The following is a 25,861-nucleotide window of genomic DNA, read 5'->3' on the forward strand; positions in this document are numbered from 1 at the left end:
ACATGAGATTTTTTTCCATGACAGCATACTAATGATACCATAATAACATCTCTTAATACAAAGTCAATTTCATTGTCAACTCTGGACTTGAACTAATACAACTTACTAAGGCGAGAATTCATAGAAACTAGGTCAATAGTAGAGAAGATGGGATAGTGTTTATAAGCATGGATGTAGAAACTTACTCTGTTTAAAATTGTATGTTTAATTACCTTACATGTCAGTTTAATACTGAAGTCAAATTTGACTCTACGGTTCAAGAAGACAAGGTATTAAAATTACAAAATATTTTTAAACACTTTATTTTTGTTATAAGGCAACAATTTCAAAGGTAAAAATCACTGCTTCTTGTGGTAGTACAAGCTTTAATTTTGTACTTTAGAATCTAAGCCAAGAGACTGATGGTAAATTCAAGGCCAGCGTAAATGACACATGGGAGTCCTATAACAGCCTGGGACTACAAAGGAAAATCTTGTTTCAAAACCAACGAAAAAGCAAAACACATAAACAAAAGAAGATGTACTTCTAAATGATTCATATGTAAAACCACCTCACTACTCTTTGTTCCAGGGGAGACTAAAATATCTTGGTCTTTACTTGGCACTCTGCTTAGTCCAGGAAGGTTATGATATTGGGTCAGGTGGCTGTCACTTTCCTGTCTCAGAACATTTTTCAGTTATTTTAGCTGATTTTTCTAGTATTAAACTTCAAATAATATTGCTTTTCAATGTAAGGAATTTAGGATGCTGTAGATTTAGGTTTTTAATACAAATATCCTACCCTTTTATATGTCTTTTCACTATATTCGATATAGGAGACATCAGCTTATGGTAATGAAAAGAATTAGAGCTTAATGTACCAAAGAAACTAAATCTTAGCAGCACAAGAAAAAAAGGGTGACAATATAATATATAATTTGTACTAAAAAGTGCCAACTACTTTTATATTTTTACTGACACAGGTGGTTAAAATGCTAAAAGTAAAACCAAAAGCAGAGCATGCCTATTCTCTCACTGATGGACAGCTGTTGAGTGTTTCTGTAATTTCAAAGTATCGCTTGTCCAGTCCTAAACAACTACTTGTCAATACATTCTTGCCACATATTCACAAAAATCAAGAACTTCTATCATTTAAATCAACAACAAAAAGAGTATATGAGGCTTAGAGTTATAGTTAAGACAAACTGGACAGATCATCTTGCTGAAGCCAAAACACAGATACGTGCTCACACTTGACACTAAAAGAAATAAAGCAATCTGAGAGTCCATGCCCAGATCTAGAAAGAGGAAAGTCGGAAATGAGCTCCATACCCAGTCCCTTCTGCCTCCTAAACAGGAAGTGTCAACTGAGGCTTTGCTGGATCATGGCACAACACCATAGCTCAAGGCCCATCAAACGTGGGTACTCAGATTACCCAGCTTAAGGGAAGAAATTAAGGGCAACCTACTCAGGATAAGGGAAATGGCAAGACTTCAGCATAATTTTAAGTCCTGCAAAATGTTATGTCTATAGTGAGAAATTCCAAGATTTAGGTATGATAAAGTCATTTATGACTGATAGCAACCCTAGGAATCTTTCCTAGGAAAGCGATTTCTCAAAAAACATCACCCATACCTCATACAGTCCTAATTTCCCAAAGGACCTAACTGCCACACTCCCCTGAGAAATAAGTACATATTATAAGTTAGCAGAAACACACGCAAATAAAATTTGGAACCCTGAATTCTTGTCAAAGACAACAAATTAACTATGAATACATGCTAATGAAAGTGAAGAAGGGTTTAATTTTCAGGAGCTAAGTACAGTTTCTTCTGTTTTACAAGACAATGATATACTGATACCAGAATCCAGAGGGACTCTAAACCATGACCAAGAATTCCACCTCCCCTTCCTCAGAGTAGAAAAGCAGACAAACCATAGGCAACAAAGTAGTTCTTAAAAAACAGTTCTCTTTAAATGCCCAAAAAAGTTGCCAAAAAGACAGAAATGCAGGACATTAATCAGAAGAAAGTGGCCAAGATGTAGAAACATCTATGTCAATACTTATAGTTAAGAACACTGCTGTCCAACATAAATGTAAATTCTAATTTAACATTTCCTAGTATATTTAATAAAGCAAAACAAAGTAAAAGTAGTTAAAATTTTAACAAGCAAACATAGTGAGAAGCTGAGGTATTTTACACACTTTTAATATATAAAATGAAACAAAAACAACAACATCCTACAGTAAGTCATACAACATTTCAAGTGCCCAAAAGCCACATAGGGCTAGTGGCAGTTGTACTGTCTAGCACAAGTTGAAAACCTATGTCCTGGAGTTAAAAGTTAAATATAAAATTCAAGAAACAATAACCACATATAAATTAAGAAAGCTCACATACTATCCAGAAAGAAAGTAATACTCCAAGAACAGACTATCTGCCACAATGCTACAAATGTTTATGGAAAACAGCAAAGTAGAAAAAAAAAATACACAAAAGACCTAAAAAGGATAAAAGACAATTTATGAATGAATCCAAATAGCCAGTAAGTTTCTGAAAGCAGGCAATATCCTCAGTACAAAACTTTACTCAACACATTGCAAATTATACACTTATCAGATGGGCAAAATTAAAAGAAAAATGTTGGTGAGAAGGTACAAGCAAGGATCTATCACACCTGAGGTCGGGGTATAGAATGGCACACCAGTTTTAAAGTTTGGTGAAACTGTAGACAGCCATATACAACTCATAAAAATACACAGCTATGTTCATATGACAAATTTTATTTAGATAATCAGATTGTTATGTAGCTATGTAGATCATTAGCAAAACAAAGTCAAAGTTCATTAAGACTAATTGTGGCTTAGTTAAAAAAAAGGTGTTTTATACCTCAGAAACTCTTATACAACAACGAAAATATATAAATTACAGCAAAATATATCAACAGAGGCAACTCTCAGCTTTGTAAACAACGGCTTCCTGCATGCTCTGCCTTATTAGGATATGTGAACTACTACAAATAGATAAAAAGAGGCAAATTAATATTTGTTTAGAAATGCTGACACACGTTTTTACTAAAAGAAAAGCAGTGAATCACAAGAATCAAGAAAATATTAAAGTAGCACAGGAGGAAGAACGGTCTGGAAGCTATTAGTGGGCCTGTGTTTGCCAGCGGCTACCATGTTTTGGGTCTTGATTCATAGTGGTTACAGGTTATGTTACAGTTGTTTATTACATCTGTGTTTTGTGCACTTTTCCACACATTTAGGCCCTGACACAAAACAGGACTTAAAAGTTCTAACTAGGCCATAATAATTGTGCGCTCGTGCACGTGGGTGTGTGTGTGTGTGTGTGTGTGTGTGTGTGTGTGTGTGTGTGTGTGTGAGAGAGAGAGAGAGAGAGATAATAGTTTTTTCAATAACAAGATTGAGATTTAACTGACTGAATCCTACGGAGCAGAACTAAAACAGTTAAGACTAAGAGTAAGTTCGAAGATCTTTTATTTAAAAATTTTTTAGGTAACTTGGATTATTAAAGACGAAGTAATTAATAATCCTCCAAAGTATCTTGACAAAAACCAACTAAAAGACTAATGAAGAAAGTGAAGGTGAAGAAAAAAACGTTATTCACTATAAAAAAAGAAATACCCAGATAAAAAGCTTTCTTTTACTCCACAAGAAAAGAAAATTTCAAAGTTTTTGTTTTTTAATGACAAAACTCAGTATGAAGGACCACACAATCTCAAGCATCCTCAAACGTGCAAGTCTTTTGTGTTTGCAGCATTAAGGCAGAGCATTCAGGGTGCTTTCACTCAAAACTTTCCTGCCCGTTCCTTGCCTACAGCTTCTGCAAACCCTCAAGGAATACAGAAAAGGAAGGAAGGTAGGATGTGAACATAGCCAATATGAGCAAAGTACCGTAGCAGCTGATCAAAATTCACACATCTGGTTTGGTTTTTCCAAATAGGTCGCAAGCTCTAAAGCAGGTAGTGCTTCTCTCTGCAGAGAACCCGATCTCTCGACACTGACCGATGATGTTCCTCACCTACAAGCCTTCTGTAACCGGTCTTTGCAGAACTCTGCACTGCTCAGGGTTTCGTCCACAGCATCTCCGGGAAACCAAGAGCCAGGAGCAGGCTGCCTGCTTTAGGCCTATTGGGCCTACAGAAGCCTCCCAGTCTCCTTAGACTGTTCACCCGCCAATGGCCACTGCGGCCCTGACCTTGCCTAGGAGACCAGCCTTACCTCTCTCAGTAAAGCCTGCCTAAATCGGGCAAAGCCGGCCTCCGCCGACTGTAAGGACCCAGGATTGTTCACCGCCTTCCCAGCTCTGTTTCACCTGCGGCAGCCAAGAACGCACAGCAACTCCCAGCATGCACTGTGCTCGGCTGGCCTCTGCGGCCCTGCCCTGCCCCAACACGTGACCCCTTTTGCCTCGGTCCACGCCTTACCTGTCCCTCCACTTTCCTAAGGAGGAGGGAGGCAGCTGGGGTGTTAAAAGAGTAGCAACTTCCTCCTCTTCCCGCCCCCCCCCCCTCTACCCCCTGCTGCAATGTTCCTGGGTCGACAGCGCCTTGAGCCTTCTGGGAAAACATCTCATTTCCTCCCCTCCCCCTCCTCCTGCCTTCAACCAACCAGCCTCCCGTCAGAAAGGGACATGCGCAGTGAGTGCCTCCCGTCTCTTCTACCCGAGCCCCCCCTCCCCCCCAAGCAGAGAGACCCCAGCAGCAGCAGCAGCTGATGATGAAGAGAGAGGCAGTGGCAGAGGGGGGCACCTTTTTATTTCTATTTTTAAAGGGACAGGACACCATTTTACCCCACTTCAACCTGAATTGAGGGGGGGTGGGGGAAGACGGCTGAGTTCCTCCCCACCCTCCAGCTCTGAGCCCTGAGTGGGGGATTGAGCCTGAGAGAGGAGAGGAGTTTCTTCTTCTTAGAAAACCCCCATCCACGACTCCTACCCCCTCAGCCCCTCTACTCGCCTGCTTCCAGAGCCCCCTCCACCCTCCTTCTCTGTGGCCGTGAGAGAAGGAGAGAAAGAGACCAAAAGCCTCTTAGCAACACAGACCCTTTGCTGCTGCTGCTGCTACTGCTGCTGTTGCTGCTGCTGCTGCTGCTGCTGCTGCTTGGCCCTGGCTGGAGACATCTCCCTACACCGGGAGCAGCCACTTCCCCAGCTCTCCTCCTCCTCCTTTGCCTCCTCCTCCTCCACTCCCCCCCTTTATTACCCTTTGTGTCATCCTCCACAGCTCCAGGGAAGGCACTCAAAAGTGGGGGGCAGGAAAGGTAAGTGTGTCTGCGGGGGCTCCATTGCCTTCCTCTGGCTCTGACTTTCACTCCGGGGCAGCAGTAGCACCAAACCTCATACGCAGTGGAGCTCCGGGGTGAGGAGGGGGTGGTGCTGGGGGGTGAGTGAAGGAGGGGCCGGAGTGAGGAGGGGTGTGTGAGGTGGGGTGTCCACCCTGTCAGGGAAGGAAGGACACTTTTATTTTTATTTGCTGTTGTCAAAAGTGCTTTCTCCAGCTAACATCTGATTGTGTCTTGCTTCAGTGGGGGAGAATACAAAAACAACCCCCTCCTTCCTCCAATGAGGCGCCAGGGAAAGAGACAGAAAGAGGCATACTTTCTGGATGTCACTTAAAAAATTACGTTTGGAGAGCTTTTTTCTCTTTCCTCGAGAAAAGCTGCCTGCATTTGTTTCTGAGTGGGAAAATGTCGGGATCTGAATTGTGTTGGAACTGCTTTAACCAGTTGTAGACCTGAGTGTTTCTCTCTCTTTGCTTCTGTCTGTGGCTTGGATATTGACTTTAGTGTTGGAAGACTTGACTGGCTTTACGTTAGGTGTTTAGCTTCTCCATTTTTCATTTTGTCTGAATTGCATGCCAAATGGCAAATTTTAGTTCATAAGGCCTTTGGTTGGATTTTGCACTTGTCTCTTTGAAAAAAGATATTTGTTTCATGTTTGACTGTATATTCAAAGCTTAAAATGCTTATAGTTTAAATGCCACTGGTATTATCTTTTCCCACATACCTTTCGGGTATTTATTTTCCGCAACATGAAAATATTAGCTATTTCATAACTAACTTTTCCCCCATCTAATCTTTGTAACTTGTCTGAACAAGTAATCCCCATTGAAAACTTTGTGTTGGTCTTGCTGCATAGAGGGCCAAATCTCCCCATCAATATTTTGCTGGATTGGTATCACTTCAGTTTTAAATGAGTTATTTATTTACTGCTGTAAATCAAGATGGGGTTTTCATCTCAGTTTTTGTTGTGGACAAATTGAAAATAAATTTCGAAAATAAACTTTCATGAGTTAAAAAAAATCATGAAGTTGTAGTTTGTTATAGTTGGCTACAAATCAAAAGGTAAATCTAGATTTAGATTTATGGAATAACAGTCTTGATAAAAATAACACTTCTGTATTCCTACATGATATATTCTTATGGCTTTCGTTTTACAGTGCTATATTTTATTTATATGTATATATTATACTTATATTTCAAAGTAGAGTGCTATATTTTATTTCATGAGTACTAAAAATATATTTCTGCTGTAGGCCTCATAGTTAGAGCTTACATTAGGAGGTAATGTTTTGTTTCATTTATCCATTTCTTTAGCCTTTCTTTGAAAATGGATACACACCTTCATATTCGTATGCTATCCCTGTGCCTCTTTCTCACTTTTTAAGAACTGCATTGGTTTCTTTGATTCCATAATTTATATCAGTAATAGAAAAACAGCAATTTGATCAACAAAAAGGATCAAAGAAATAAATCTATAAAGATATTTGACATTGTCTTTGATGAAGTATTACAATGTAGGATCCTTTTTTGTTTTATATTTTTTTCTTGATTGTAAAGCCAAATCGTGATATACACATATTTTAGTAACCCAGAAGCATTTCATATGTAGAAACTTGTCTAGTAAAAATTTAATTACCAACCATGTATAAAAGTAGACATTTACACAGAGGGCGGGGAACTGTAGCAGTAAACAGTGTGGGCCTGTTTCTTTCATCTCTTATGAATTTGAACACTTTTTTTTTAAACCTTTCTCTGAGATGTGAACGCTTCACTTAAGCAGAAATCCGTGCTTGTTCCAAGTTGTTCTATTATCAGAACTACTACTGGTCCACCTCCCGATTCCCTGTCTCTTTAAAAGTTCACAACCATAATGTAATGGGTAAAAGTGAGTATGCAGCTTGTATAGGCAGTTGAAATCGTGTTGGCCTAGTAAGCAGCTAAGTAAAATTTTACAATGGATTTAATGCCTGTGCGCAGTTTGTGTTTCCTTCTCTTTGAGAAAGGGTCTCAAAGATACTTAGCTGAGGCGGGCTGTGAACTCATGCTCATCCTGACTCAGCCTTTTGAGCAGTGGGATTCTAGTGCTACTCCCTTGCATTTTCCTTTGAAAGCATTCCTCATCACCTGTTTCCTATTTAACCCCTACTATGGTCAGAAGATGGTATTTTCTATAAATGAGATAATGGCATGACTTGAAAACCTTTCATTCTAGGTTTAGTATGGCTTATATTCTAAGTGTTAAATACTATTGATATTTTAGGAGGATAATCTTTCACCTAGATAATTCCTTCGAGGTCACATTATCTAATTCTTTATGTGCTGCAATATTTAGATATTCTGAAGAATTCACGGATTCCATGCTTTTTTTTTTTGCTGCTATTTTATTCATTTATTTATTTATGCTAGACATGAAACTTTCATACCTAATTCCGTGGGTAGCAGTTGAAAGTATTATACATAGGCTTTTCTCAAGACAGAGTCTATGATGTGGAAATCCATATCTAGACCAGACCTGTTTTCATCTCACAGAGATCCACCGACCCCCTGCCTCCTCAGGCCTGGGAGTAATAGTGAGCAGTGAGTGCCATGCCTGTCTCATGCTTGTCTGTGAACGTCACGGTATATAGCTTTAGAATTATGATTTGCCCGTCTGTGAAGCAGTAGCTTGGGTTGCCCATTTAAAGAAGTACTAATTTCACTACTTGTGAATTATTGTTTTCAGAACCAGTTCTTTCTCTTACTAATCCCCCTACCTCAAACCTCCAGTTAGTCTATTTCTTACTCTTGTTTTTAGAGCCCCTATTTACAACAACAATCAAAATTATAAATGTTTACTTGCAGGCTTGACTTAATGAACCACTTAAGGACTAAAGTTCATCTGATTAGAATTCGTATGCAACCCCATTCATAGTAATCATGGTGGGTAGTAGGGCCAACTGGTTGGCATAATCTGTATTAGTTTTAGAAATAGATCTGTTTGATTTTTTTTTTCACCTAAGAGGCGTAAGATTAACTTCTCATTTTTCCTCTCCTTATTGATATAATTCTTAATACCATGAAAGTTCTTTTCCTCAGAACTTTTTTCTTGATGGTTGCTGTGGCTTTCAAATTTCCTAATTAACAACCAAATTAAATGCTGTTAAAAAGTACAGTGCTCATAAGAATTCTAATCCTCATCAGGGTAGAATTTGACTGAAGTGACTTATTTTGACCGCAGTGTCATGAAACTTGCTTGAACGTCCATTTGTTCAGGGTACACCGAGTCTAGGTTGCTGTGAGTAGCTGGGGTTCTTAGTCAGCTCTAGCCAGCTCTGTAAAGCAGTTGTTGCTTAGGGTGACATGTTTCCCTGACTTTGTTTTTTCCGTCCTTACCCAGAGAATTATCAGCTTTCCAGTTTTCTATGGATATGAAGACTTACATCTAGTTATCATTGGGACCATGAAGTCAGCCAGAAAGCCTAGATTCAACTTATGTATCTTTGTAAACTTTGTGGCATTTTTAAATGTACGTGAAAAGTAGGATGTTCTTAGTTATTAATTAAACATCTGTAGAGTATCTTCATCTCTCAGGCATGCATCAGGCATTTGAAAACAAGGATGGTCTCTGCAATTCCATGTAAAGAAATTTCCTAATTGTATTCCAGATGTATTGGTCAGATCTTTATTTTTCTTCCCAAAAAATTATATTGACTATATTAATACTGTTAGAACAATGCATGTTTTAGGAGCTTATATTACTATATTTTATTAAAAAGACAAATTTAAGAAAAATTTTATTTGATACTATACTTTGGGGATTTTCAATTCATGCACAGTTCACTAGCATTAGACTATAAAAGTCATCTGTATGGCTTCCGCTGCTGGGTTTTTAATTCTAACTATAATTCTTTAACTTGGAGATAATTTAAAATGTTCATTTTTTTTCAAATTAAAAAAGACAATTTTCTCCAAATTTAATGTTTTACCCTCTCTATGTGTTTAACCCTCATACAGCAGATATCGAAAGGTGTACGTTTTCACTTTAAGTGTTTCAATACTTTGTACCATATTTTAAGCAATTCTTAACAATATTACTGAAGGCTACAACTTTGTATGAGTTTTGTATTTTTAGTATATACTATATATATTTCTTCAAGATCCTTGTGAAAAAATTTCTCATTTTCTAAAGATGTTGAAATCTTTGATACTACTTATATAGTTTTAATAAAATGAGTTAGAGCTTTTTCAATGGATGAATTCTTTAAAAAGCAAAGAACCTGATATCAGTTTCTTTAATAGCTTTAATATAATTGAAAAGTACCTTGGAGAGAAAAAGCTGCATTTGTGTCTCAGTTTCTACTATGTATGTTTTAGAAAAATGTTGATTCATAGTTGGAGAAAAGGAGTGAATGTCTCCACTGCCTTGTTTAGTAGCTTTGAGAAGTAAATGGACTACAAGTGGTAAATTCTTAAGTCTTTTATATCCTACCTTCTATTCTAGAAGTATTCGTTATTTATTGTAAGTTTGTAGCACCTTACTGAATATATCAGTTTTACTCAGTCTTAATTATTAGACAGTATTGTGTTAGATGTAGCATACTTCTTAATTCAAAATACAATCATAATGAAGAGTTTTAGCAATCTGTACTCCGGAAAGTACTAATAGAATAATGGCTCCAATACCTTTTAAGTAGGATAATGGAAAAAATTTCAAAGTATACAAGGATAGAAAAACAAACCAAATACCACTCTTACATAGACCAGTGTGCAACTTAAATCATAAAGCCAGTCTTTTCTTTACATAGCAAAATAACATTACAGAACTCTTCATATTGAACTTCCTTTAACTTGCATGGAGTTGCATGCAGTGTTTTGCTAAATGAAGTTGGAGGTTACAACAGTATGTACCAAGGTATTTCTTCTGTTTTTATACAAAATGTTTTGTTGGTAGAATACCACAAAACAACATGGTATTTAAGAGCATCTTCAAAGGTAAAATGATTTTTAATCAGTCAGAGTAGATTTTTGTTTTGCTTTGTTTTGTTTTTTACCTCTGTTCCTTTCTTTCAGGAAAAAGAATAAAATTATGTTTTTTGTGTTAATTGATCTTTATGTTCTTTCCTTGTAAATGTATTTTTGTACCATATACTCAGGTTGACTGTCATCCTATGAGCAGTCTTCCATTCTTTGAAAACATTTAATGCTAAGGAACTCTGTGTTTCTGTTGTAGCTAAGAATAGATAATTACAAACGGTTTCTGACATGTAAGAACACTTTTTAAATTTGGGAAAGGATAAGTCTGTGGTCCCTAATAATTTTTTTAGAAAACTAAAAAAATAAAAGTAAGGATTCTAATTCTCTTATCATTTCTACTTGAGGTATATTACATAAGAATTTAATGTTGGAATAATATTTCAAAGAGAAAAAGAGGTGAGACATTTATAGACTAACACACATTAATCTTTATTTTCTAACATGCTTGGCATACTGGAAATAAAAATTGCTAATGATGTCGAAGCAGCTACAGAGCTTGTACTTCATTCTAAGTTGGATATGACAAATTTTGATCTAACATAGTTGGCTTATAAAACTTTGTCTTAGAGAACTTTTCATTAAATTCTATAGGATTAAACAAATTAGAATAAACTACTTTACTGGAAAACAATGAGTTATGTAATCAACTATCAATCTTGCAATGGTGGAAAACTTGTGAAAAAATTGGTTTTTAATAAAATTTTTATTAAGTAAACAGATTTAGCAATCTTGAAATTTTTTGGTTTGTTGTTACAGTTAAGCTTAAATTCCTGTCCCTACCTTTCTACCCTAGTTCTTAACTGAATGTCTGTATGTCAGAACTTAGAAATAGATAAGGAAATGTTTCTTTTTTTTTTTTTTTTAGAGCTGAGGACCGAATCCAGAGCCTTGCACTTGCTAGGCAAGCGCTCTACCACTGAGCCAAATCCCCAACCCAGGAAATGTTTCTTAAGACCCAGTCTTAAATTTTATTTGCATCTCTTCTTGTTGCTATGATTATTACCAGAAGTACAAAAATATTAGCCATTAATATTAATCTATTTTTGATAATAGTGTTGAAAAAAGCATAGTCAAAGAAAAAAATACTCATGTTTTAAGTTGTTTCTTCATTTGGGATGTGCTAATTAAAGTGAAACTGCCACAGAATGAAAAAAAAAATGGACTTTTATTAGAAAAATCAACTATAAAGTTTGGCATTATTATATTCTATAGCAAAATATTTAGAAACTCAAATGCATACTATAGTAGATACAGAATTTATTTTTTAAAACATTGTTCCAAAACTATGTTCCTCCTCCCCACATTTATCACAATGGAGCTTGTGCTAAAGGATTTCTTGGCCATTTTAGAGACTAATCTAGTTAAAAGGTTTGTTTATGCTTCCCAGCTCTGTTCTGCTGATGGCATTAGAATGCTGGCCAGAGCCAGACATCTAACTGTTTATAACATTCAAATTTCAATTAAAGCTACAGTGTTTAGTTCACTATGTATAAGCAAGCTCATACCAGCTAAAAGGATTGCTGGTAATGTTCGTGATGATTTTGTGTTGCAGTAGGTTTTGCTAAATTTTGCAACTCCTAAGAATATGTTTTTTAATGTAGGAAGTGTATTTACTTCTTTTATAGATGTGTAAAATCAAAGTTTACACTCTACTTGCAGTAATGTAGTATTTTCTATTTACTTTTTAATAATTTCTTTTGAAAATAACAAAGCCGAACTATTTACTTAAATAGTCCAAGTTTCTTGATTTTTTTGGTTTTTTTTGTTTTAACTTTTCACATTCTACAGTGGGTATTACTTTGCTATTCAATTGATTTGGATCCTGGTTCTAATTTGAGGAACAGAATAATATGCTGCTTTTTCCCACATAAAACTAGGAGTCATATTATTCCAGTGTTTTTTATGTGTATGAAAAGTAGTCTAGGTGGAAATAAGAGATTTTAATTTAGGCCTACATGCTTTCTATCTTGTTCCTCTTGCTTTTTGAGGTTCTGTGTTTTAAGTGTGTTGTTAAACTATTTACTTTCCTTTTTATGGAGGAATAATGAATTTAATATTTCTTCAGCTGCTTATCTATTTTTGTGTAGCTTATTCAGGCTAGTCAGAATCGTATGTGCATTTAGCTCTTTTATTTTAGTAGCTATTTTTGCCAAGTTTATTGCTTTTTCCTAAAGCAGTCTTACTTCATTTATACATTGACTTAATGTACATATTATAGACAGGATTTTGCTAATATCCAGATACATGGAGTATAAACGTATTATTTAGGAAAAATGAAAATTCACATAGAAAAAGTTGCTAGTACAATCTTTTAAATAGTATTATCAAGAGATGTATGTGGCTCACTTTTTTATACTTTAGAAAGTGTTTATTCCTTTGATAGGAAGTAATTCAAGATAGACAAAAAGTGCAGTGTAGTACCTGAAGTTAAGAATAAAAAAATACAAAATTTAGATCTATAGGTTAAATACATGGATGGAATGCTAAGATAAGCTAAGTACAAAAGTAAGTCAGATAATATGTACAGTGAGTGTGCTGTCATTTACATGAAACTATTAGACTATTCTGTTAGACTATTTGAGAATGTATTTTCCTGCAGTTAATATGATGCTTATTTTCTTCTCAGTGTATAAACTTGGTGGTGGTGGTGGTGGTGGTGTGTGTGTGTGTGTGTGTGTGTGTGTGTGTGTGTGTGTGTGTGTACACAGAGCTAGAATATATGTACCAACTTGCATCTTTTTTATATAGAAATTTTGTGTGTAAAATTTCGATAGGCAATAGAACTCTTATTTTTTTGTTGTTGTTGTAGCATTACTTGGATTTGATTTCAATTACTTCACATTTATGCAACAATTTTATCCTGAAAAAATATAGATTAGAGTAACAAGAACAAATTTGCCCAGAAAAATTACAGGTCTGACCAAATAGTCACATGGATAGATGGATCTCTGAATACCTTAAGGATATTTAGTATTGTTAAAGTTATTGTAGATTGATTCACAATCAAAGAATGATCTAGTCTTGTTATGTAAGAAGACTTGATCCTTTGAGGAAGGAACAATGAATATAGTATAACTGTACTTTGAAATAGTTTACTTTTTCCTGAACATCCTTCTATAATACTAACTAATACTGGAGGATGTCAGTTATGAAGCTTTAGTCTGAGATAGAAAGGATGTTTAGACATGTTTGTCAGTGATACAAGTTAGAGTCACCTGACACTTCTACACATTTTTTGGTATTCAGTTACTGGTTTGGATAGAGGGCAAAACAAACCAGAAGGTTTCTGAGAATATGCATTTTTATTTTCAAGTGACTGAAATATGTCCTTGAAAATCATTATAGAAACTTTTGTAAAATTGTATGAAAATGAGCATGTAAATTGCTTAATAAAGAAGGTATTAGAATTCTGTAAGGCTAATCACCAGGTACTTTTGGGGAAAGATAAGTTAATGAGGATGTATATTAGAGGGGAAATATTAAGTTGTCATAGAAGGGAGAAATTTCAGGTAAGGACAAAGCTTCCAATGAGATGATGCCTTTGGCAAATTTGTTTATTAAGTATTATTTTGTTGTTGTTTGTTTGTGTGTTTGTGGAGACAGGGTTTTACTCTGTAGTGCACAGTGGCGTGGAATTTATAGAGCTCTGCTTATCTGTCTAGCTCTACTTCACAAGCTGCTGAGAGTAAAGGCGTGCACCACCACAGCCAGCCCAGGAGATTTGTTTTTAATACATTAAAAACCCAGTGTTAAAGTTCAAAATAACCTGGAAGAGTAAGGATGTGATTAGAAATATATGTAAATTTCTGGTTTTACTTTTTTATTTCCCAGAACATAACTCAGAAAGGAAATAAGCACGAAAATGGGAGAAAAATAATTTAGGCAGAGATTAAGAAAATGAGTAATGGTGTAATAAGGGCTAGAATGTCCATTGGCATCTTAAGCTAGTGTATCTGGGTATTAGTTGGCAACGAAACCGTATAGTTCAGATTGTTAAACATTTCCAAGATTGCTGCATCTTCTGTTTGTTTGCTTATTAAAATTCATACCCAGGTTGATTCTTGAGAGCAGTTATGAAGTATCATATCATATGTAAATGTTAAAAGGAAACAGTATAGTTTGTTTTCTCCATTTAATTCATAAATTTTGATGGATCTGATCTAGCCTGAAGAGTTCTGCAGGGTATTCTACCCTTACCACCAGGGATTTTTTTTTTTTTTTGTTTCTGTTTTGTTTTGTTTTTTTCCATTTGAAAACAGAAAACTTTATTTCTACAAATATGTATCTTCTTTTCAGCTGAAAAGAAATGAATATCTATTTTAAAAGTTGTTCTTATGAACTGGGTGTTTGTTGTCTTCAACCAATGGCTTGCCAATACAGTTCTTGAACAAACGTGTTGATAGCTGTTGTGTGCTCACTGGGATATATGTTCAGGAATTATCATTGCTCTTTGTATGTTCAGGAATTATCATCGCTCTTTGTCTTCTAGAGTTAAACCCTGGAGGTGGACAAGGATTTAGTCAAACAGTTGCAGCAAATAGTGCAGAATTAGAGTTTTTATCCTGGGAAGTTACATGATGTGTACTTAGAGAACTCAGTTGAACCAGGAGACATGTGTTATGAGGCACTGCTTATTTGGTTGTTAATTCCTCTGAGAAAGAATTACCTCCATCATGACAGAGAAACATGGCTGAAAAGAAAAGCCCAGGGGTTGCTACAGGCACAGATAGGAGCTAAAGTCCAAGGCATTCGTTGTTAGCATCATTTTCCTTCATCCTTAGGTTTAATACTTAAAAGCAGACAAATATTCATTTTTCTTAATGAGAAAAACATACAATTAATTATAGGCTGGTGGTTATGGAAGGACACTTTCTTTCAGCATAAAACTAATAATGTATTTTCCCATATAGTCTTGATTTTAGTTCCAGGTCTTACAGACTTTTAACAGAAATAGATTGGAAACTATGAACATAACATACTTTTCTAGAGATAAATAGGCAGAACTTAAAAAAGGAATTAAAATAATATGTCTGATTTCAAAAGAGAAGGACCTGGTTGTGGTTGAGCAATCTATAATGATATTATGAAGAAGACGCCTCAGCCAGGTGCTAGGTTGATAGAGGATATTGATAACAGACGAAGGTAATGGACAGTGTGGGGCAACTAGTAAAGCCATTCAGCTGCTTCTAGCTCCAGAACAGTAGTAACACATGCCACATTCAAAGATGCTAAGACAAGACACAAACCCTTATAAATCTGCGTGTTTCTATCACCTACTAGAATATAAACATTTTACAAATTATTTATCACTAAGAAAAATGTGGTTACACAATAATGGCAATACAAATATTTGCTTTTTTATTGTTATGTTCATATTAACCGAATCAGAATGATAGTAAATTCCTAGGTTGCACTCCCTGTCTCGTGCTATGATCTTAGCTTTGAATATATTGGTGCGTCTGATTTGCATTAGTATTTTTAAAGATAAAATTGGAGAAATATTATTTTTACTTTTTAATATAATCACTGAGTTATCCTCATTCCATTTGGACTTTGGATACCACCTAATTTTATTAAAAAGTTCACAGTCTGATAACTAAAGGTTTAAGAAACAGAATATTATGAAAATGATAAAATTAATGGATTAAGTCAATTGTTCACAGCAAAAAAAACCAAGAAATATAAAAGTAAAAAAAAAAAAAAACCCACTCATTGAATAGATTTGGGTACTGCCTTACTTGGGAGTTAATAATTTCTTTCAGGGCATTAATTTTAAAGATGAACAGTTTGTAAAATACATTTGAGCTTAGTTTTCTGGCATTCTCAGGTATTCTGGTATCTCAGATCAGACTGCCTTGATTTCCACTCTTGGCCTTCTCTATTTTTTCCATCTTATTTTTGAAAAAATAGATGTGTGTGTGTGTGTGTGTGTGTGTGTGTGTGTGTGTGTGTGTTGGGTGATCATGCAACTAGAGGTGAGAAGATAATATTGACAGTGGGTTCTTTCTACCTGCGGGCAAAGGAGTGAACTCATGTCTTTAGGCTTGGAGGCGAATGAATACCTTTACCACCTGAGCTGTCTTGTCAGCCCAGACTATGCTTTACAAAGCCTTTTTTAATCTCTAAGAATCACAAACATATTTAGAGTTATTTACTTACTATGAATACAGTGTTCTGAATGAGAGTACAGATAGCATTGATATATAAATATATATATATATATATTTTTTTTTTTTTTGCAGTATCTAGAGGAATAGTGAGGTCACAGACCACCACTACTTGAAAAGTTTATAATATTTGAGAAGAGAACTTACTGAGTTCTTATCCCTGAAGGGCCAGCTGTACCTCCTAAGTGGGAATATAAATTGATTTGAACATTATTCAGAAATTGCTGTGTTCCTTCTCTTTTATACCTCATTTTTCTAGCGAAGCGTATTTCTAAAGACACTAGCTCTGTGATAAATGAGTAGTACTTCTGTCCCCAAGGATTCTGTTATCAAATAAGGTTAATAATCTATGGTTATAATTAAAGAATGGTGGTAGGATTTATAGCATATATTAGGATCTATCAGTACTAGTTTCAAATCTCTAATGTAATTGCTAATAACCTAATTAGTACTTTATTGTGTCCCATGTACTATACTAGGAATTTTATAGGTAATATATTGAATTTTTAAATTTTATTATATACTTTAATATATATGAATGTGATCCAAAAATCTATTTTTGTTTTTTTCTTTTATTGAAAATAGATTTATTTTCCTTCATGTAATACATTCTGATTATGCTTTCTGCTTTCTGTACTCCTTCCAGTTCATCCTTAGTTCCCCTCCCATCGGATCCCTTTCCATCTCTCATTAGAAGACAAACAGGCTTCTCAAAGATAATAATAAAGTAAAATTATGATAAAAAATGATATATCGGAATTGGACAAAACAAAGAAAGAGTCTAAGAGAAGGCACAAGAAAAGAGACTCACCTACTTATTCGCACACTCAGGAATCCCATAAAACCACTAAACAAGCCATAATCCATACACGAAGAACCTGATGGAGACCCATGTAGGCCCTGTGCCTACTGCTCAGAGTCTTTGAGTTCCTATGGACTTTGATCATATTGATTAGAAGGCCTGTGTTCTTGGCGTCCTTTATCTCTCGGGCTCTTACCCTTTTTTGCACCCCCTTTCACAAGGTTCTCTGAGTCCTGAGAGGGGAAGTTGATGGAGATCCTTCATTTAGAGCTGGGCATTCCAAAGTCTCTCACTATGTGTTGTCTGCCTGTGCTTCTCTGGATTTGTTTGCTTCAGCTGCAGTGGGGAACTTCTCTGGTGATGGCTGAGTAAGGCTCTGATCTGTGATATTTGGTTTTATTCTAGATGTCTGGGATATCTAGTCTGAGGTTCTTGGTCCCCAGCCAATGTTGGGTATGAGTTCCATTTCACTGAGAGGAACTTAAGTCAAATCAGATATTGGTTGTTCACTCTCACAAGCTTTTGGTCAACATTTCACTAGCATATCTTGCTGTTAGGACACCATTGTTGAGCCAAGAGTTTGTGGCTGAGTTGCTATTTACGTTTCTCTTGGTAGCATGCAAAGTACCTTCCTCTACCAAAGACGGTACTAGAATGGAGGAACGAGGCTCTGTGTAGGTACAGGCTGCACTTCTTCAATTTCAGTGACTTCTGCAGGTGTTGTTTTCATCAGTAGGGCCTTGCTGTCAGTTTGTGGAGAGCAACCCGTAGTCTTGGCAACAGCCTGGATTGTTTGAGGGTTCATTTGTGACCCCTTTGGCCAACAGCTCAATTATCTGTAACCTGTCGCAGTATTTGCAGCTTCATTTGGTGACAAGAGATGGCCAGTTGGACTCTGTGTCCCCCATTATTTAGCAATTTTATTTAACTCACCTTCATATATGTATATATTTTAGGAAAATACATTTCTACTGTATTCGGTTTCCATACTAACCCTCAATTGACCCTTAACTTATTTGTCTCTCCTAATATTTCCTCCCTCATTCCCTTCTCCCTTCCCCATCTCCACTTGGTTCTCCCATTCAACTATCCCCCCATTCCTGTTTATACCTATCTACTCTATTTCCCTTTCCTGTGTATCTGTTCATCTGACCCCCAGTTACCTACTCTATACCTAACCTCTGTGTTTCCGCAGGTTGTAGCTGGCTTATTATTGACTTCAGGTATTATATTTAATTCTTTTAACACGCAGCAAAAATGCATTCTAAGAAACAAGTAGGAAGTATTTCCTCATATTTCTTTCTGCTTATAAATACATAGGCAATTTTCTGTAAAGAATATAAGAGTAGAATAAATACCATTCTTTTGCTCTGTCTTTATAGCACTGGGTAAGAAAGGTCACAGGCTTTATCCATGTAGCTAAGTACTAAATATATTATTGTGCTTCTGCACTTTTTTAGCTACAGTGTTCACTGATACCAACAGTAACCCATTATATTCTGTTTTATTACTAAGAAGCAAGCACTGAGCTTGAGAGATGCCCTTGACCTGAGACAGCCTTGTGCACTGCATGCTAGAGTGCACAGTCTTGGGGAGCTGCTGCGATTCTCTGCTGTATTTTTTTAAATAAGGAAATTGTTTGCTAATGCTTTTCTTAGCATTATTTTGAGCTTTAAATGTAGAGCATATGAACTCCTAGCATCTAGTGCATATCGATTAACATTTTCCTTTTACTCTCCCCTCTGCTTTATCCTTTATAAAGTTATATAATGCCTTGTAACTCATGATCTGGTATAATTCATCCATTCTAACCTGTGCTTAACAGTTTAGGGTATTCTATAAAAATTGTGGAGAACACGTTATAGAGAATGTCGAACACTTGTAACTAGCTAATGCATACAGGCAATTCAGATTTTACACATTGACTTTTGGCAATCTTTTACCATTAGGACAACAAAAATATAAATATATTTAGTCTTAATTTCTGTATTTTTAAGATGGTAATACTATAAAAATGCTTATTATCATGGATCCTACAGCTAAACTTTTTGGATGGATGTGATAACATTTTGAACCATTTTATTAATAAAATGGACTTCATAAAAATACCTTTCTCAGTTTTGTTTGTGTGTGTGTACTTGCAGATGCTTTAAAAAATACCTGATACTTTGGGAGAGACATAATTATGTATTACACACACACACACACACACACACACACACACACACACACACACACACACCATAGTTTGTTATACAAAAAGAGAACAAGTAATTTACTTTAGGCAGTTTGACTTGTAATTCTTTTATATCATTCAGAATAAACCATTCAGTTTAATTCGTTTCTTTGGAATAGTTCTCCCCATTGTCATAAAGAGACTGAGATACAGAAAAAGTACTTTAAAAAAAAAACAGGTAGAAAAGCTAACATGGGAATGCAAAAATAGTCCTTGTGTCAGAGTATTCATGATCCAAGCTGTTTTCTGTGTTTTATTGAGAATTCAAAAAGCCTATCAGTTAGCAAAGTAAATGTTCTTTAGAAATGTCACTGTTTTGTGTTGGTGTCTTGTTTAAAACTGATCCACTCAGTGGTTGTGTGGATGAAGAGCATTCACTGGGTGAGTCTAGTTAAAGTCAAATGGTGGCCTAGCTTTCTCTTAGGATACTTCAGTGTTGAGTATTTTATCTTGATCACCAAATATGATTCCTCTCTTTTATGAACTAGGTCAAAACTTTCTTATTTTTAATGATGTCAGTAGTCCAGTTCCTGTACTTCCTATATGGATTCAGTAGGGTTTTGTGAACTCTCCTAGATGTACCTTGGTATTTTTTTTTTTCTGTGAACAGTGATACCCAAATTTAAAGAATGTGGAATTATAAAATACAAAAAAAAAAAAAACCAAAAACAAAACCAAAAAAAAAAAAACAACTCTAATTTTATGAGATAAATGCTGTATTTTAGTTAAGGCATTAAAGATCTGTTTTAAAGTGTTCGGTTTTTCTTATATGCTGTATAATTAGTTTAAAAATGTGATAAACTGAGTACTAGAAGAAAAACACTTTAACACTGAAAGACTTAAGAGAAAACCACGTCTAAGAGAATTGCAGATGGTTGCTTAGACAAGAAAGGAAGAAAAACAAAGAAATAGAGTGTACAATTTCATATAGGTTCATCAGACACACATTCATAAATGCACTCACATGTGTCTGCACACACACACACACACAAAAGCAGAATGAATTTTTTCTTTAAAAGTAATAAACAGGAGCTAGGGATATAAATTAATGGTAAAACATTTGCCCAGAGTGACTGAGACCTTGGTTTAATCTACAGTACCAAAAAAAAAAAAAAAAAAAAATTGAGTTTTAGAGCCTAATTAACAAGTCAACATAACTGAAGAATTTTACACATACAACCACTTAAAATTTTCATATTTTTGGTCTCGGTCTCTGCCTTCCTCTGGCTCCGTGTGTGTGTGTGTGTGTGTGTATGTGTGTGTGTGTCTCTGTCTGTCTGTCTGTCTGTCTGTCTCTCACTGTGTGTCTGTCTGTCTCTCTCTCACTGTGTGTGTGTTTGTGTGTGTGTCTGTCTCACTGTGTGTGTGTCTGTCTGTCTCTCTCACTGTGTGTGTGTCTGTCTTTCTCTCACTGTGTGTGTGTCTGTCTCTCACTGTGTGTGTGTGTCTGTCTGTCTCTCACTGTGTGTGTGTGCGTGTGTGTGTGTGTGTGTGTGTGTGTGTGTGTGTGTGTGTGTGTGTGTGTGTGTGTGTTGGGCACCTTGGGGTAAGATTTCAGAGGACAGCCCCTGTGGAGTTGGTACCACCTCCTTACCTTCACCCTGGGTTCCAGGGATTGGACTCGGTACTTGGGTTTGTGTGACAAATATTTCAGTGCTGAGCCATCTTTGCCATCCTGTTGAGACATACTTTAGATACATAAAGTTCATACTAATTTTTATATTAAACCATCTTTACATTTGATGGACCAGTACTTAAAATAGTTTTCTTTCTTTTGATATTTTGCTAGTTTCATATGTAAGTTTGGAAACCTAGTTCACCCAATTATTCCTGCTTAAAAACTCAGATAATTTTGTAAATTCTTATGTAGTTAAACCACTTTAAATTTCTGCCAAAAAAAATGTTATACTTTCATATAAAAGACTATTCTTTTAAAGTGAGATTGTTACTTGCATTTTAGACTATCCTGAAGACTAATATTGGCTAGTAAGTGGCATCAGGGACTAACTTGAGTTAATAATAAAAATTTCCAAAGAAGGAATTTGTCTTAATGCCAAAAATTTCTTTATTGCTTATAATAATATATATACAGTCAGAAAAGAGAATCCTCACACTTGAGACCTGGTCTCATATTTTGTGTATGATACAGAAAAGGCAAAGGAAGGTCTATTCATTATTTTCTACAAATATTCAGTACTTGACTGGATTTTAAGTCAGGCATTTCTAAAATGATAGTCATGAGTACTAACCCTTTATAAAAAGTTTACTGTTTATTAAAAAAAAATAAGAGATCTAGAAAAAGTTTATGGGTATCCTAAGTCAAGCAGCAAATATATTTGGGACTGAGATCAGCTGCTTCCTCGTCTCCTTACATCTCCCATGTAGAATTAAACAAGATGGCGGCAGAAAGGAAAGTAGGCAAGACACTAGAACGTAGGCAAGCACTTCACATAGGAATGTATTTTAGACATATGTCAAAAGGCCACAGCAGTTGCTGCTCTTGCAGAGGACCATAGTTTGTATACTAGTGCACCCACACGGCAGTTCCAGGATGCACATATATACATAAAGGTGAAAGACCATAGACACGGTGAATCATCTTCTGAACAGTTTTCACATTTTAAATTAATTAGAGTATTTTTAAATGACTTTCATTTTCCTTAGCATTTATTATTACAGAATTTTTTTAAAGGCCGTCCTTGTATAGGATTTCCTCACAGGGAGCATTGTAACCATTCTAAACCTGGGTGTGGTGAAATATTGTCAAGTCTCTTTTCTATAAAACCTAGCGTATGGTTTTACTGTTTTTCTCAGTGAAGAAAATTACTTCCTTTATCTTGAATTTAGTAAGCTATAGTCTTGGGTCTCTTGGGTAATTAACCCAGGTTTTTCTTAGATGGTCTCAATCTAACACTAATTTAAAATTCTCTTACTAGGGTTCAGTCATGAGTATGCATGATAAGGAGGGATTTCATAATAAATTTTAAACATGTAAAACAATTATGTGCATGTCCATGCACATTAGTGTGTATGCATGTGTATACCACATGGTACATGTGGAGTTTAAAGAACAACTTTGGAAGTCAGAGTCTTGCTTTTTATGGATTGAGGCATATCTCTTACTTCTGTTGCTACTCTGCACTGGAGGCTAGCAGGCCCTTCAGCTTCTGCCCTCTGTCCGCCCAGCCCACTCTTGGTGTGAGAGTGCTGGGTCACAGAGGCCTGGCATCGCATCTGGGTCTCTACTTGCCTTCAGGACTGGACTGAGGTCATGAGGCCTTTGGAGCTAGTACCCTTACCTACCTGGCCAGCTCCTCATAAGAAATGGAAAGGCTGTTCCACCCCAGGCAAGGTTTCGACTAATGTAACAGATAAACATTTGTAAAAAGGATTGATCCCAGCTTGTTTTATGTTTTCTTTTTGTTTGTTTGTTCGTTTGTTTTATGTTTTCTTAATTTTGGATTACTGCCTAAATTTAAATTCTAAGGATTCAATTTTTTTTTTACTTCCAAAATTTGGTAAGTATATTTAGTAGAAGAACTGAGTGAGTGTTTTTGAAAGATTGGAGAAACAATACACAATAATGAGATTAAATTTTCAGAAGTAAACAAATGTTTCAAAGTTGAGACTGCAAAGCTAGACATAGTAACCACAAGAAACATCCCTCCTACAGTGCATGTGGCTGGGAAGAAAGGAAGCTGAGCCCACAAACTACATGCTAGAAGGTAACCTAGGATTCCTTGTATCACACATGAAGACCATCTTCTCAGATGTAATGAAGAAAGAGCGACAGATTTTAATTCATAAAATATATTTCCCTGAAGTAGCAATCCTTCTGTTTTTTACAGTTTATAGTTAGCTTATAATATACCCTATATGCTTTAAGCTACCTTTTTTTTCCTGCATATCTTTTTTGTCTCTTAGGAACTGGTGATATTTGTAGGGGGGCAAATTTAAGAATTTCTTTGACCCAACATATTATACATATAGAATTAAAAATTGTGTTAAAGTTTCAAATAAAGATTTTTAAGTAGAGAATGCTACTGATATATTTAAATGTTTGTAAAATCACTTCCTACTTGAGTTTTTAAAGACACAAGGAAACTCTTAAGCTGTTAAGACGTTACATAAGGATAGTAATTAGAAGTAAATCACTAATAAACTTTCAATTAGAAACTAAAGAAAAATTATTATGTGCATAGAGAAATTCCATTTCCATCTAACTTTAAATATATTTTATTCATTGAGTTACAGCTTAATTTATTATCTTTCAAATAGTTTATAGAAACTACATTAAAATATTGAATGGAGTTATCTATTATATTAAATACTAAAATGTTGTGATAATTAACTATGCTTGTTACCTATATTGTAGACTATTTACTTTCTTAGATTAAAGTAACCATGCACACAGTTCTATTTCTCCTCTAGTGAAAAAATGATGCAATGTGTTTTGTACTGGACTGTTGTCTAGCTTGATCTTTTTAATAGTCAGATTATCCTACTGATAAGCAATATCTTCTCTTTTAGATTATGATTTATTCTGTATCTATAAATCTGAAAATAGGCATGCAACATAATTATTATTTTATTTTTAGTGATCTCTAAGGGAAATTGACAATGATTTTGATGTGTATTAATGTCTTGAATATTTAATATTTTATTCCATAATTATTGTTTTTTATTATAATCATTGGGCAGATGTGAGTAGTTGCTGTGAATAACATTGATTGCTTTTTTTAAACTGTAGCTCACAGTTGTCTTATTTCATTTGTCCTGGCTTAACATGTGATTTGGTAACCCACAATTTATCCTTGAGCCATATCTATTATCAGATAACTTACTGTCTTCCTTTCATTAGCATGCTAAATCAAAACTTTTTGTTTGGGTTTGCATGTAGTTTTTTTTCTCCTAAGTCTAGAACATTGGACTTGGAACCTGGCTAAATATGAAAACATGCATGGTGATACCTGTAGCCTTGAAGTCAGGATTTCAAAGTTTCAGAAAAGAAAATGTAACCACTTCTCCAGTTTTTGAAATGGGCTTATATAAATCCTCTGTAGACCGCTGTGAATGATTTTTCCTAGAGAAGTAAGGCTTGGGTGTTAAAAGGCTATGATTTTCGTCAGTACATCCTCTAGTAGCCCTTGTCATTCCATGCCCATTCTTGTTTGTGTCTGTCATCTGTTCTACCACCCTTGACCTCTTCTAAACTAAGTAAGGATAGCATGTTCTCTTGCGAAAGTTGGGTCATGTGAGGGGTTGCCTATAGCCCTCCTTTTCTTTCGTGTTCTACCTGTACCTACCCCAAACCAACAAATGACTATCAATAATTTTTCTTTTTGAAAGTTCCTTAGGAGAACTGGTTCTCTTTAACCAGTTAAGGAGATGTGAATTGTTGCCAGGTTAAACATGTATATTGCAGTCCTTAACAAGTTAAATATCTCTGTGTTTTAATCTGAAGTTGAGAGTCACAATTAAAAAAAATTTTTTTTTCCAATTCCCTCATGGTTACTGATTTTCTTTATGAACTGAGGCATAAAAAATGTGCACAGATATCCTTTAACACCCTAAACGTCCGTTAGGGCAGCCTGATTTACAGGTTTTAGAGAATAGTGCTTTTGTTTTGAAAAGAGACAAAATCTCAGTAAACCTTACATGTGGGTACAAATAGGACAACTTTATAATCAAAATTGCTAGGTAGATTTTACTGTGCTCAAAAAAGCTGTGTATTTTTACCATTCTTCCTTCTAACTCTACATAATAGCCATCAGAATAAGCATTCTAACAAAACCACACTGGTTTTTTACCTTCTTTTCTACCACTTGTTTTTAGTGCCTGTGTAACGTTTGAGAGTTGCAGCCATCTTTATATTACTGATGAGAAGCATATGCTACATTGCAGAAGAAAGCTAGTTTGTGACATAAATCATAAACATTTCTCTCAGCAGAGAATGCTGTAGGTAAATCCAAGGAAAAAGCCAAATAAACTTTTTTTTTTATTTAATTATGTCCTTGGATTGCTAAAGATATTTTAGACTAACATTTTGAGACAAGGACAATTTCAACGATTCACATTACCAAGGCTAATTACATTATGTTAAAACAAAATAAAACAACAATACTCTTATCATTTTACCATGTACAATAAATGTGAAAATATATATTTTCACAAATTTGAGATGTAAAGAAAGGACACTACAAAGTAAAAATACTACAAGGCCAGTAAGGAAACTACAGATTTCTAATTTCTTTCTTTCTTTTGGCAAGGTCTTGTTTAGATAGGCTGAATTCAGACTTTCTGTGCGGCTGTGGTTAGCTTGAAACCCCTGTCTTCCACCTCCACATCTCATTGCC

The 25,861-nt window shown here is 35.4% G+C and overlaps 1 long non-coding RNA gene across 1 annotated transcript in view; it reads left to right on the forward strand.

The window, feature by feature from the left end:
- The first annotated feature begins 4,657 nt into the window (after positions 1 to 4,657).
- LOC116901391 overlaps positions 4,658 to 25,861 on the forward strand; it is a 183,415-nt gene continuing 162,211 nt past the window's right edge. Inside the window, exon 1 of the long non-coding RNA XR_004387986.1 lies at positions 4,658 to 5,266. This is a non-coding gene — a long non-coding RNA (uncharacterized LOC116901391). The remainder of the gene's footprint in view (positions 5,267 to 25,861) is intronic.

This window comes from Rattus rattus, chromosome 5 (assembly GCF_011064425.1).
Source record: "Rattus rattus isolate New Zealand chromosome 5, Rrattus_CSIRO_v1, whole genome shotgun sequence".
NCBI classification, from domain to species: Eukaryota; Metazoa; Chordata; class Mammalia; order Rodentia; family Muridae; genus Rattus; species Rattus rattus.